This window comes from Scyliorhinus canicula, chromosome 14 (assembly GCF_902713615.1).
Source record: "Scyliorhinus canicula chromosome 14, sScyCan1.1, whole genome shotgun sequence".
NCBI classification, from domain to species: domain Eukaryota; kingdom Metazoa; phylum Chordata; class Chondrichthyes; order Carcharhiniformes; family Scyliorhinidae; genus Scyliorhinus; species Scyliorhinus canicula.
In genome coordinates, this window is record NC_052159.1 from 69,217,866 (window position 1) to 69,232,363 (window position 14,498).

Consider the following 14,498-nt stretch of genomic DNA (forward strand, 5'->3'; position numbering starts at 1 on the left):
ACTATCTAACCAGTCTGCTACAATCCACGTGGTGGGTGTGATGTGTTTCAATCAACCCTATCTGTACTCACTAAGTGTCTCCACTGGAAAGAGGAAGATCATGTGTGCTGTGTCCTTTTATATGGGTTGATGTAATGCCCTCCAATGGTAGTGTTACCTCTGTGTGTGTCTTGAATGCCCATTGGTCGTGTCCTATCTTACTAACCTATTGATTGACTGTCTGTGTGTCATAATGTCTCTGGTGCTCCCTCTAGTGTCTAGCTAGGTGTAGTGTGTTCACATCAACCCCTTGTGTATTTACAGTGTCCTAGTGTATCTACATTAACCCCTTTTGTATTTACAGTGATGCATATCACCACTTGTCCGGGGTGCGTGGGGTCCTTAATTATGCTGGTTGCCTTTCCGAGGCAGCGGGAATTGTAGACAGAGTCAATGGATGGGAGGCTGGTTTGTGTGATGGATTGGGCTACATTCACAACCTTTTGTAGTTTCCTGCGGTCTTGGGCAGAGCAGGAACAATACCAAGCTTTGATACAACCAGAAAGCACCACTGTGCTTTCTATGGTGCATCTGTGAAAGTTGGTGAGAGTCGTAGCTGTCATGCCAAATTTCCTTAGTCATTAATATATAATTTGAACAGTTGGGGTCCTAGCACAGATCCCTGCGGTACCCCACTAGTCACTGCCTGCCAATTGTGATAGAATGAGGCCACAGAGGGAATTAAAGGCAATTTTGAATTTATTGGAGAACCAGAACACAGTTCAATCTACAAGGATGGCAGTGATAGATCATTGATTTATTGCAAGACAGGCAAGGTTTTGGACGCTTTGGTTTTATGGAGGAAAGCAAGGAAAGCATTCCATACTTCAGTCTGGAGATAACAGAAACAGGTATAAGGGTTTCCAAAGCAGAAGAACTAAGGCAGGCAATGTTATGATGGAAGAAATTGGCTTTGATAATGGCAATATAAGCTCAGGGTCAAACAGAATCTAACCATTCATTGCCCCTTAACATTCAATGGCATTACCATCACTGAAATCCTCACAATCAACGTCTTTTTTTGGGGGTGGGGGTTACCATTAATCATAAACTGAACTGGACATGCCATATAAATACTGTGGCTACAAGGAGCAGGTCAGAGGCTAGGAATCCTGTGCAGAGTAACCCATCTCCTAATTCCCCAAAGCCTGTCCATCTACAAGGCACAGATCAGGGGCGGGATTCTCCCCTACCCGGCGGGACGAAGGGTCCCGGCATAGGGGAGTGGTGCCAACCACTCCGGGGTCGGGCCTCCCCAAAGGTGCGGTATTCTCCGCACCTTTGGGGGCTAGCCCCGCGCCGGAGCGGTTGGCACCACGCCAACTGGTGCAAAAACCGGCGCCAGCGGCCTTTCAGGCCCGCCGCCCGGCAGCGGGGCTGGCCGAAAGGCTTTCGCCGGTTCGCGCATGCGCCGGCGGTGACATCAGCGGCCAGCTGCCGCTGGCGTCACCACCGGCGCAAGTGCACTGTGGGTTTCTCTTCCGCTTCCGCCATGGTGGAGGCCGTGGTGGCGGTGGAGGAGAAAGAGTGCCCCAGGGCACTGGCCCGCACCCTGATCGGGGCCCCCGATCGCGGGCCTGGCCACCGTGGGGGCATCCCCCGGGGTCCGATCACCCTGCGCCCCCCCGAGAACCCCGGGGGCCCGGTCGCGCCGCCGATCCCGCCACCACCAGAGATGGTTCAAACCTCGGTGGCGGGAGAGGCCTCCCAGCGGCGGGACTTCGGCCCATCGCGGGCCGGAGAATCGCTGCAGGGGCCTCGCCGATTGGAGTGACGTGATTCCCGCCCCCGCCACTTCCCGGGTGGCGGAGAATCTCTGCCACGGTGGGGGCGGGATTTTCGGCGGCCCCAGGCGATTCTCCGACCCTGCTGGGGGTCGGAGAATTTCGCCCCAGGAGTATGATAGAATACTCTCCACTTGCCTGGATCAGTGCAGCTCGAAAAACACTCCAGGAACTCCATCCCAACCAGGAAAAAACACCCACTTGATTGGCAGCCCATACACAAACATTCACTCCCTCTATCACCAACAAACAGTTGCAGCAGTGTGTACTATCTACAAGAAGCAAAAACTCACCAAGGCTTCTGAGGCAGCAATTTATTTTTTCTTTGGAAATCTTTTGATTGGCTTTTCTTATATTTATAAACAGTTGTTGTGTATATACATTTCATTTTTCTTGCCCGGGCTAATTTGCTTTATTTTACAGAGACGTTGGTTTTGTCCTCAATTTAACTAACTGTACATACATTTTGTTGCCCTCTGGATCAGTCTATGATATCCCCCCCTCTGTCCCCCTCACCCCCCATTAATTTCAGCTACCCTTTCTCTTCTCTGTGGTTTCCCCATTTTCCTATCTCTCCCCACCCCCCTTTGTGCAGTCCTTTGGTTCCTCCTCTTTTTTTTCCTGGCTTACTCCTCGTTGCTGGCCTCAAACAGGTTTTGGAACACCCGTGGAACTAGTCCAAGTATCCAGGAAGCCTTCCTCCGACCCTTGGGTGGCGCACTTAATCTTCTCCAGGTGGAGAAATTCTGAGAGGTCGGCAAGTCAGTCTGCAGCTTTGGGTGGTGCTGCTGATCGCCAGCCAAGCAGGATTCTCTGGTATACGATCAGGGAAGCGAAAGCAAGGGCGTGGCCCCCTTCCCCATGTGTAGCTCTGGCTGCTTCAATACCCTGATGATTGCCACTATTGGGAATGGCTTCACCCTTGTGGTGATATGCATCACTGTAGATACACAAGGGGTTAATGTAAGTACACATAGACTAGTTAGACACTAGAGAGTGCACTAGAGACATGACACACAGACACTCAACCAATAGGTCAGTAAGATAGGACATGACCAATGGGCATTCACAATACACACAGAGGTGACACTACCACAGGGGGGCATTACACCAACCCATATATAAAGGACACAGCACACATGATCTTCCTCTTTCCAGTGGAGACACTCAGTGAGTACAGACACAGGGTTGATTCAACATCACACCCACCACGTGGATTGTAGCAGACTGGTTCGTCAGTCTCAGTGGCTATAGAAGGATTAACAGTAGTGGCGAACCCGAGTAGGAGAATTGTTAACAGTTGAATAAACGTGTTGAAGTTATCTCCACGTCTGAACCTTCCTTTGTCAGAGTGAACATCAAGGAAGTAACTTATGCTACCCCAAGAGCATAACAAGACAACCCTCACCCCCACAACCTTGGACATTGCTTCGGAGAAGGCTGTCCAGAACCCAGTAAGCTTGCGGCAAGCCCAAAACATGTGTGTGTGGTTGGCCAGGCCCCTCTAGCATAGCTCACATTTATCCTCCACCTCAGCGAAGAACCTGCTCATTCGGGTTCTGGTCAGGTGCGCTCTGTGCACCACTTTAAGCTGCTTTTGGCTCAGCCTTGCACTGGAGGAGGTGGAGTTCACCCTGCTCAGTGCTTCGCTCCAGAGTCACCATCCTATCTCTGTCCCCAGTTCGTCCTTCAATTTTTGTCTGGTCCCATCTAGTGGTGTTCGAGCTCTGTCCAGCAGCTGTCCGTATATTTTTCCACATAGCCCCCATTTTTCACTGATTGTGCCTATCAGGTCCTCTAGAAGTGTGCTTTCTGGGGCCCCGGGGTACCCTACTGTCTCTTTGCGGAAGAAGTGCTTTATTTGGAGGTGTCGCAATTCCTGTCCTTTTGCTAGTTTCCATTTCCTCGTCAGTTTGTCCAGTGTCGTCAGTCTCGCCCTACGTAGAAGTCCCCTCCCGTCATTGTGCCCCCCTCCCGTCTCCATCTTTTGAAGGTGGTATCTAGCATGGCTGGGGGAATCTGTGATTGCCGCAGATGGGGGCCATTCTGGTTATCCCGAAGTGCTGTCTCAACTGGGTCCACGTTCTCAGCGTGGCTGCTACCACTGGGCTCGTTGTGTATCTTGTTGAGGGGGATGGGAGTGCTGCTGTAGCCAGGGCCCGGAGGGTCGTTCCTTTACAGGATGCCGCCTCAATTCGTACCCAATCTGTGTTGGGTTCTTGTACTCATCCCCTCACTTTTTCTGCTGTTGCTGCCCAGTGGTAGTATTGTAGGTTCAGTAGAGCCAGGCCTCCTCTGACTTTTCCTCTTTGCAGTGTCAGTCTGGGAATTCTCGGGTTGTTCCCTCCCCACCCCCCAACAAAAACACCATGATTAGACTGTCTATGTTTTGGAAAAAGGCCTTGGGGATTGATGTAACCATCAATTCACAAGACACGTGATTGAAAGTGAACAGTGGTTTTAATAATCCTACAACAGAGCCTGCCTGCGATGAGGTGAATTGGCAGCAGGCTCACCACTGCAGAGCTTTATACTTCACTTAGTGGTTAGTGGGAGGAGCCATGGGCGGAGCCATGAGCGGAGCCCAGTACAAACTCCTCATCTCCCCCTATGGGCAGAGCCGCGCAACGGCTCGTATACAGAGCCCACAAGGACACAATACATATAGTGGAACACAGTGTGAATTACTCGGTTTATAATTCATCACATTCACCCCCTGTAAAAAAAGTCAAGTCCGGCGGGGGTGATGGGTCTACAAATTGAGCCGGTGCGGCGGCCGAGTCGTCCTTTGGGATCGGCTAAGCACCGGGGTTGCAGCCTCTTCTGGTGGCTGGGTGGCGGCGGTCGGTGAGGGTACGATAGAGGACTCCGGGGGTGATTTGAACTGAGCTTCGTACCCGATTGGTTCGACTGGCGACAGGGAGCGCCGGAAACCCATAGGTGCGGGGCCGCGGAGCACGGGCAGTGAACCTGTAGGAGCGGGGGCGCAGGGTGCGGAGGGTTGTGCGGGGTGTAGTGTGAGGGGTACCTCGGCGGTAGTAGTGGTGGGATTGGATCCTGCAGGCACCAGGTCCCGGAGGGAAACAGTGTCCTGACTGCCGTCAGGGTATTCGATAAAAGCGTATTGAGGGTTGGAGCGGAGTAGGAGCACTCTTTCTACGAGTGGGTCAGTTTTGTGGATCCAGACGTGCTTCTGGAGGAGAACTGGGCCTGGTGTCTTCAACCATGCTGGGATGAAAACCCCGTGCTACTGCTCCTAGAAGAAACAAATAGCCGTTTGTGAGGGGTCTGGTTGGTGGCTGTACATAGGAGGACCTAATAGCATGGAGCACGTCGGGGAGGACCTCCTGCCAATGGGAGGTCCGAAGATTCCTGGACCGGAGGGCCAGTAGGACGGTCTTCCAGACCGTTGCGTTCTCCTCTCCACCTGCCGTTCCCCCTGGGGTTGTAGCTGGTAGTCCTGCTTGAGGCGATGCCCTTGTCGAGCAGGTACTGACGCAGCTCACAATGGACGAATCCCTGTCGCTGTGTACATAGCTGGGGAAACCAAACAGGGTGAAGATACTGTGCAGAGCTCTGATGACTGTGTGGGAGGTCATATCAGGGCACGGGATGGCATAGGGGAAGCGGGAGAACTCGTCGATGACGTTCAGGAAATACACATTCCGATTGGTCGAGGGGAGTGGCCCTTTGAAATCGATGCTCAGGCGTTCAAAGGGCTGGGAGGCCTTTACCAGGTGGGCCCTGTCTGGTCTATAGAAGCGTGGTTTGCACTCCGTGCAGATCGGTCAATCCCTGGTGATGGCTTTTCCCTCCTCGGTGGAGAAAGGCAGATTTCGGGCTTTGACGTAGTGGGCGAGCCGGGTGACCCCCGGATGGCAGAGGTCACTGTGGATAGCTTTCAGGTGGTCGTCTTGTGCGCTGGCGCACGTGCCGTGGGACAGGGTATCTGGGGGCTCGTTGAGCTTCACCGGTCGATACATAATATCGTACTTGTAGGTGGAGAGTTCGATCCTCCACCGCAGGATCTTATCATTTTTAATTTTGCCCCTTTGTGAGTTGTCAAACATGAAGGCAACCGATCTTTGGTCGGTGATGAGGGTGAACCTCCTGCCTGCGAGGTAGTGCCTCCAGTGTCGTATAGCTTCCACGATGGCTTGTGCTTCCTTTTCAACTGAGGAGTGTCGAAGTTCCGAAGCTGAGAGGGTTTGGGAGAAAAAGGCGACTGGTCTCCCTGCCTGATTTAGTGTGGCTGCAAGGGCAACCTCTGAGGCATCGCTCTCCACCTGAAAGGGGACAGATTCATCCACCGCCCGCATGGCAGCTTTGGCGATGTCCTCCTTGATGCAGGTGAAGGCCTGGCGAGCCTCATCTGACAGAGGAAAGAGTGTGGCCTTAAATAGTGGGCGGGCTTTGTCCGCATACTGAGGGACCCACTGGGCATAATAAGAGAAAAATCCCAGGCACCTCTTGAGGACCCTGGGACAATGAGGGAGAGGGAGTTGTAAGAGTGAGAACGCAACGGTCCGGGTCGGGGCCCAGGACTCCGTTTTCCACGACATAGCCGAGGATGGCTTGCCTGGTCGTGCGGAAAACGCATTTCTCCATGTTGTACGTGAGGTTGGGTTTCTGGGCAGTCTGGAGAAATCGATGGAGGTTAGTTTCGTGGTCCTGCTGGTCATGGCCACAGATGGTGACGTTGTCCAAGTACGGAAACGTGGCCCGCAGCCCGTACTGGTCCACCATTTGGTCCATTGCTCGTTGGAACACCGAGACCCCATTCGGGACGCCAAAGGGGACCCGGAGGAAATGGAAGAGGCGGCCATCTGCCTCGAATGCCGTGTAGTGGCGGTCCTCCGGGCGGATTGGGAGCTGGTGGTATGCAGACCTCAGATCCACCGTGGAGAAAATGTGATACTGGGCGATATGATTCACCATGTCTGCAATCCTGGGGAGGGGGTACGCATCGAGGAGCGTGAACCGGTTAATGGTTTGGCTATAGTCCACTACCATTCGGAATTTTTCCCCGGTCTTGACGACCACCACCTGAGTTCTCCAGGGGCTGTTACTGGCCTCTATGATCCCCTCACGTAGGAGCCTATGGACTTTGGTTCTGATAAACACCCTGTCCTGCAGGCTGTACCACCTGCAGCGAGTGGCTACGGGTTTGCAGTCCGCAGTGAGATTGGCAAAGAGTGGAGGGGAGTCGATTTTTAGCATCGCTAGACTGCAGATAGTGAGTGGAGGTAGGGGCCCGCCGAAGCTGAGTGTGAGGCTTTTGAGGTTGCACTGGAAGTCGAGTCCCTGTAAGAGTGGGGCACAGAGTTCGGGGAGTACGTACAGCTGGAAGTTCGAGTAGCTGGCACCCTGAATCGTTAGGGTCGGGATGGTGCGCCCTTGGAGGTGAACAGAGTGTGAGCCCGAAGCGAGGGAGATACTTTGCCGTGCATGGAAGATAGGGAGCGAACAGCGTCTTACCAGATCTGGGTGTACGAAGCTCTCGGTGCTCCCGGAGTCGAAGAGGCACGGTGTACTGTACCCGTCAACTTTAACGGTCATCATCGAGTTGCGGAGGTGTTTCGGACGCGACTGGTCCAACGTGACCGCGCTGAGTTGCGGGTAGTTGGCGGCTCGATCAGCTGTGCTGGTGTGGCCCCGTGATGACTGTCCGCTGAGGTCGTAGTCTTCGAGGTGAGTTTCAGTGTTTGAAAAGCATGGATCCCAAGATGGCCGCCCCCGTGGATCGCACGTGGCGGGCTGTGAGGAAGATGGCATCCAAGATGGCGGCCCCCATGAGTCGCACGTGGCCTGCCACGTGGAGGAGGGTTGCCAAGATGGCGGCCCCCATGAGTCGCACGTGTCGGGTGGGGGCGGAGTCGGAGTACAGGCCGCTGCATTTCGGGGCCAACGGGCCTGCGAATTTTGGAAGCGAGTACTCTGGGCTGCGGGAAAGTTTGGAGAGGGGATTTCTTCGCCAGGCAGACCCGGGCATAGTGTCCTTTGCGACCGCAGCTGCTGCAGGTCGCGTTGCGGGCTGGGCAGTGCTGCCGTGGATGTTGGGGCTGCCCACAAAAATGGCACGCTGGGGCTGCGTAGTGGGTGGGTGGCCGCGCGGCGCAGGCCTGGGGCAGTCGCTGGTTGGGGGCCCAGGATGGGGTCGCTTGGTCCGCGGGAAACGAGGTGAGGCTGCGGAACGAGACCTCCATGGTTGTAGCCAACTCTACAGTGTCCTCCAAGTTCTGGGCCCCTTTTTCAAGCAACCGCTGGCGCACATAGTTTGACCTGAGCCCTGCCACGTATACATCTTGGACAGCGAGCTCCATATGTTGGGCGGCTGATACAGCTTGATAATTACAGTCCCGAGCTAAAGCTTTTAAATCGCGCAGGAATTCGTCCAGCGACTCCGCGGGGCGCTGGCGGCGGGTCGTAAAATGTGGCGCGCGTAGACCTCGTTGATGTGTCTCACGTACATTTGATCGAGCGTGGCCAGGTCCTCCGTATACGAGGTAGTACTGTTAAGTTGAGTAGAGATACGGTGGCTCACCCTTGCGTGCAGTAGGCTGAGTTTCTGCTCCTCCATAGTTTCTGAAGTGCTTGATTCAGCCAGGTAGGCCTTGAAACATCTCAGCCAGTGTAGAAAGATTTATTTAGCCTCTGCAGCCTGCGGGACAAGTTCTAGGCGGTCAGGTTTGAGGGCTGATTCCATAATAGTTTTCTTCAAGTTTCCTAAGATTATTAAATTGATGTGACCATCAATTCACAAGACACGCGATTGGAAGTGAACAGTGGTTTTAATAATCTTAGAACAGAGCTTGCCTGCAACGAGATGAACTGGCAACAGGCTCACGCCTGCAGAGCTTTATACTTCCGGTTAGTGGGAGGAGCCATGGGCGGAGCCAAGGGTGGAGCCCAGTACAAACTCCTCATCTCCCCCTATGGGCAGAGCCGTGCAACGGCTCGTATAAAGAGCCCACAAGGACACAATACATATAGTGGAACACAGTGTGAATTACTCGGTTTATAATTCACCACAGCGATGAAGATCGGGATGGATCTAAACAGGAAGAGGAACCTTGGCAGTACGTTCATCTTGATTGTCTGCACTTCACTGCCAGAGAGAGTGGGAGTGAGCCCCACCGTTGAAGGTCTTCTTACTTCCTTCACCAGGCTGGTCAGGTTCCACTTGTGGATCTGTGTCCAGTCTCTGGCTATCCCCAGGTAGCAGAATCTGTTCTGGCCGTTTTACACGGGAGCCCCTTCAGCTCTGTCCCTCCCCCTTTTGGGTTCACTGGGAATGCCTCGCTTTTGCCCAGGTTAAGTTTGTAGCCTGAGGAGGTTCCAAACTCTTTCAGTATTTGCAGTATTGCCTTCAGTCCCTCCTGTGGCTTTGGGACATAGAGGAGCAGGTCATCTGCATAGAGTGAGACTCTGTGCTCTCTGTCTCCTCTCCGGATTCCCTTCCAGCTTTTCGCATCCCGCAGAGATATTGCCAGGGGTTTAATTGCGAGCACGAACAAGAGTGGGAACAGGGGGAAGCCCTGTCTTGTTCCTCTCTGTAGCTGGAAGCATTCAGAGCTGGTGGTGTTAGTTCAGAGACTCACTTTGGGAGCATTGTACAGGAGCCTCACCTGGGCGGTGAATCCCGCTCCTAGCCCAAACTGTTCCAGTACCTCGAGGAGGTAGCTCCATTCGACTCTGTCAAAGGCCTTTTCTGCGTCCAGGGAGACGATCACCTCTGGTTTTCTCTTCCCGGGGGGGCGGCCATTATCACATTCAGCAGCCGCCTGATGTTCGCTGTGAGTTTCCTACCCTTGACAAAGCCCGTTTGGTCCTCTGCAACCACCCCTGGTACGCTGCCCTCCAGCCTTTTGGCCAGGACCTTTGCGAGTATTTTCGCATCCACATTCAGCAGTGAAATGGGCCTGTATGACACTCCGTCAGGTCTTTATCTTTTTTGGGTATCAGTGAGATTGCGGCCTGCGCAGCGTGGGGGGCAGGGTGCCCTCTGCTAGTGAGTCCGTGAACATGTCCCTTAGGTGTGGGGCCAGGACTGGTTCGCATTTTTTGTAGAAGTCCGCCAGGAACCCGTCGGGTCCCGGTGCTTTCCCCGCCTGCATGAAGTTGATGCTCTCCATGATTTCTCCCCAGGTCTGTTGGTGCTTCCAGTTCCCCCCATCTGTCTTCCCCCACCACTGGTAGTTCCAGTCTGTCTAGGAACTGTTTCATTCCTGCATCCCCGTCAGGGGGGGGGGGGGGGCTCGGAGCTGTACAGTCCCCGGTAGAAGATCTCGAATGCCCGATTGACCTCCTTTGGCTCTGTTACCAGTCTGCCTCTGCTATCCTTTACCTGCGCTATTTCCCTTGTGGCTGCCTGCTTTCTCAGTTGGTGAGCCAATAGGCGGCCAGCCTTGTCTCCGTGTTCGCAGAAGGTCCCCTGTGTCTGGCAGAGTTGGTACACCGCTTTCCAAGTGTATACCAGGTTAAAGTCCATTTGCAGCTTTTTCCTCTCCACCTGCGGTCGGGACTTCGAAGTATTTTCTATTGGCTTCCAGAATGGAGTCCACTGCTATTGCCTGGTCACCCTCTCTTCCCTATCTCTACTTGCCTTGTAGGCTATGATCTCTCCTCTAATCACGGCCTTCAGTGCCTCCCTAGACGTGGAGGGCGAGATCTCCCTATTTTGGTTGTTACTAACATAATCACCTTTGGCCTGCGATATTTTTTGGCAGAAACCCTTGTCGGCCAGGAGGTCCGTGTCCAGCCTTCATGTGGGGCGCTGGGCCCGGCCTGTCTCCAACCTCACATCCATATAATGTGGAGCGTGGTCGGAGATAACAATTGCGGAGTAGATCCGTAGATTCCCGTGATCCCTGGAAGCACCGATTTCCCCACTGCAAAGAAGTCGATACGGTTGTATACATTGAGCGAAAAGAACGAGAACTCCTTTACTCCCGGTGCAGGAACCTCCATGGGTCCACTGCCCCCATCTGTTCCATGAAAGCTCCTAGCTCCTAAGCCATGCTAGACTTTTTCCCCATTCTGTGGTTTGATCGGTCGGTCAGTGGGCCCAGCACACAGTTAAAGTCGCCTCCCATAATCAGTCGGTGTGTGTCAAGGTCAGTGATTTCCGCCATGGTCTTCTTTATGAATTATGAACATTTACCAGTATGACCGCTGACCATGACGTACCTTCCCCCTGAGTCCGTAACTGTCTTGGTTTCCGTAAACCGTGTCCTTTTGCTAATTAATATTGCTACCCCTCTAGCCCTCGTCCTGTAGCATGAATGGTACGTCTGTCCCACCCAGCCCTCCCTTACCAGCAGTCGGTCCTTCTCCCTCAGGTGCGTCTCTTGTAGGCAGATTATGTCTGCTTCTAGACTTCTTAGGTGGGCGAAGACTCTGGATCTTTACACTGGGCCGTTGAGTCCCCTTACATTCCAGGTAACAATCCTGGTGAGGGGTTTCTGACCCATACTTACCTGGTGGATGCGCACCCAATGTGGCCATCAGAGGTGTGTATGGCAAGCGGGTGTTCCCCTACACTCCGGGGACTCCCTCCGCCCTGATGCCCTCTCGAGTGGCTGTTTACGGTGCCCTCTTGGTTCCTCGCTCTGCTCCATGCCCGCCGAGTCCTGTCTGTACTGCTTCACTCTCTCACCCTTCTGTTTGCTTCTCTTTTGTTCTGCGCTCTCCCCCAGACTCCTCCCCCCAGCCCCTGTCCTTCTGTTTCCCCCCCGCATTCTCCCCCCTTCTGCCCCCCTCCCCTCCTTGTGCCAGGTGCTCCCCCTCGCCTGAGAGGCGTGCCGTGGCCCTCCTTCCTTCCTGCCCTCCCATGCTGGCCCTTCTCGCTAGTACAGTGGCCCTCCTCCCAATATTCGCTCAGTTCTGGCCCTGTTTAACCTTCCTCCTACTGGCCCTTGTCTCGCCCTCCAGTTTGCTTTTCTCACCCTCATTTCCCTCGCTCCACTTCGCCCCCATTGCATTGAGATAGAAGACAAACTCTGAAATGAGGCAGCACAGTCCCGCGCAAGACATAAAACACATGTGCTCAGTTCATGATCCCATTGTCCTTGTTTGCGGTCTGTCTTCTGCTTTGTTCTGGTTTTCCCTTCCTTTTCCGTCCCCATGTCTTTCATTGTGTTTGTGTCTGCTCCTCCCCCAGTTTGTTTGCTCTAACAAACTCATCAGCCGCCGCTGGGGTGTTAAAGTACAGCTCTTTCCCCTGAAATGTTACCCAGAGTTTGGCCGGGAATAATATCCCAAATTACACCTTGCTTTTATGCAGTGCTGATTTTGCCTTGTTGAACTCAGCCCCAATGTCCTGATACAACCTTATGTTCTTCCCTTCCCACCTGCTCTGTCTCGTTTGCCGGGTTCACTTTAGGATTTTCTCCCGGTCTTGGAACTGGTGTAGCTTTGCAATAATCGCTCTGGGCTGGTCCCCGGCTTTGGGCTTGGGTTGGAGTGACCTATGCGTCCTGTCTATTTCTGGTGGGTTTGGGAATACCTCCTTTCCCACTAGCTTGCCGAGCATTTGTAGTCTGTCTCTGCCCTCTATCCCCTCTGGCAGACCCACTATTTTAACGTTTTGCCGTGTGGACCTATTTTCATTTTCCGTCTCAGACTCCCCTGGGCCGTGACTAACTTTTTGACCTTGGCTTCTAGGGTTATCACCCTGTCGCTCTGGTCCGAGGCGGCCCTCTCCAACACCAGAATTTTATCCTTCTGTGCCTTCCCTTCCCTTTCCAAGCCTTCGATGGTCTGCTGCATTTTGTGTGTCTCCGCCAGCACCTCCTTCATCATTGCGTGGAGCTCCGACCAGAGTGCCTCCTTTCTGCTGGTCGCTGCATCCTGCTCCCGCTGTTTGGTCCGCCATCGTTTTCCCTTTCAGGCTCACCTGTACCTCCGTCTCATCTTGTGAGGCCGCCTGCCTGCGTGTCCGCCGCCCATGCACCTTTCCCTTGCTGCTGCTGCTTGCATCTTGCTGTCCCTTCACTTTGGTGTTTTTCTTTCCTCCAGCCATCTGTCTGTCTGTCTCTTTCCCCGCTGCTATTCCTGCACCTTAGACTTGCAAATTCCAAACCCATGACTGATCCCATCTAGGACAAGGGAGGCAGATACATATTTTTTCTTTCTTTTAATAAATTTAGAGTAACCAATTCTTTTTCCAATTAAGGGGAAATTTAGCATGGCTAATCTACCTACCATGTTTTGGGTTTTTGGGGGGTGAGACCCACGCAGACACAGGAAGAATAGGGAGGCAGATACAACATGGAGAAAAGTGTGGAGAAAATTATGGAGAAAAGTATTTTATAAGGTGGGGTGCGATCTAGGAATGGTGATCTTATGATCTTGCTGATCATGCAAGTCCCTCTCCGAGCTGCTCCTCATCCGGACTTTGAAATATATCACCGTTCCTTCACTGTTGCTGGGTCAAAATCCTGGCACTCCCTCCCTAATAGCACTGTATCTACACCACAGGGACTGCAGCAGTTCAAGGCAGTAGCTCATAATCACCTTCTCAAAGGTAATACTTTCTGGTATAATCAGAAGAGTCCATATCAACAAATGAATTTTTAAAATACCAATATTATAAACAAATTGGTTCAGCCTGCAAATGTGACCACGGAGAGGAATAGTCAGTGGCACACGGAACAGGCTAAAGATGATTCTTTGTTTTTCCTAGTGTTAAACTGGGGAAGGTTTTGACTCATTTAAGTCTTAATGTCTGACAGCACAGAAGCAATCGAGGAGTTGAAAGAAATTGTGGAGAGATAGAGCTGGGTATCATCACTATGAGATATATTTGACGCGACGTGGTACCTTTCAGTGTCAGGCTCAGCAGTAGCAGTTGCCTCAAGTGAATAGTTTTTTGTTGACTCCGGAGACTCAAGCACACAAGTCCTTCACCACCAGGTCATTATGGCAGCGATATGCATCATCAACATGATGCGTTCCATGCCAAATGTATTTTGATAGCACTGTCTCGCTCTACAATCTGTACTATCCAGATCAGCAAGATCATGAGATCACCATTCCTAGATCGCACCCCACCTTGTAAAATACTTTTCTCCATAATCTTTGAATCAAAATTGAGGTATCAACAACAGTGACTGAAGTGACAAAAGAAGGTCCACCATGCCAACCAAATGCGAGGCTACCAAAGATGGACAATCAATACAGCCTGCAGCATTACCCACATCACAATGACATTTAGCTCATCGAACTTTGTTCTCCTATGACCATCAGCAATTTATTCTATTGTGTAGTCCCTTCAATTCATTTACATCTTGAATAAACAATTCACAGTTACATTCTACCTGAAAAGAAAATGAAGCAAAGCTCCTTCAAATCTATTAAACTCTTCACCTTGTATTGTTCCATTATTATTCAGTTACTGGTGGGTTAAAATGTCTGTGATATCCTCTATTCTGCCGAGTTCCCAACAGTATTGGTCGCGTGTGGTTTTTTTTTTTCGGGAACTCGGCGTTGGGGCTGTGAGTCCAGTGCCACCACAGCCGGGGGGCGGGGTGTGTGTGTGTGAGCCAATACGTGGGCAGGGGCAGCTTTGGCGGGGGCTGGGGGCAATGGTGGGGGGTGGTGAGCCTGGCCAAAGGGCGTCACTATTTGGTAGGCCGGGTCTGCGTGCAGCCGGCGGCGCAAGTTTGCATGCCG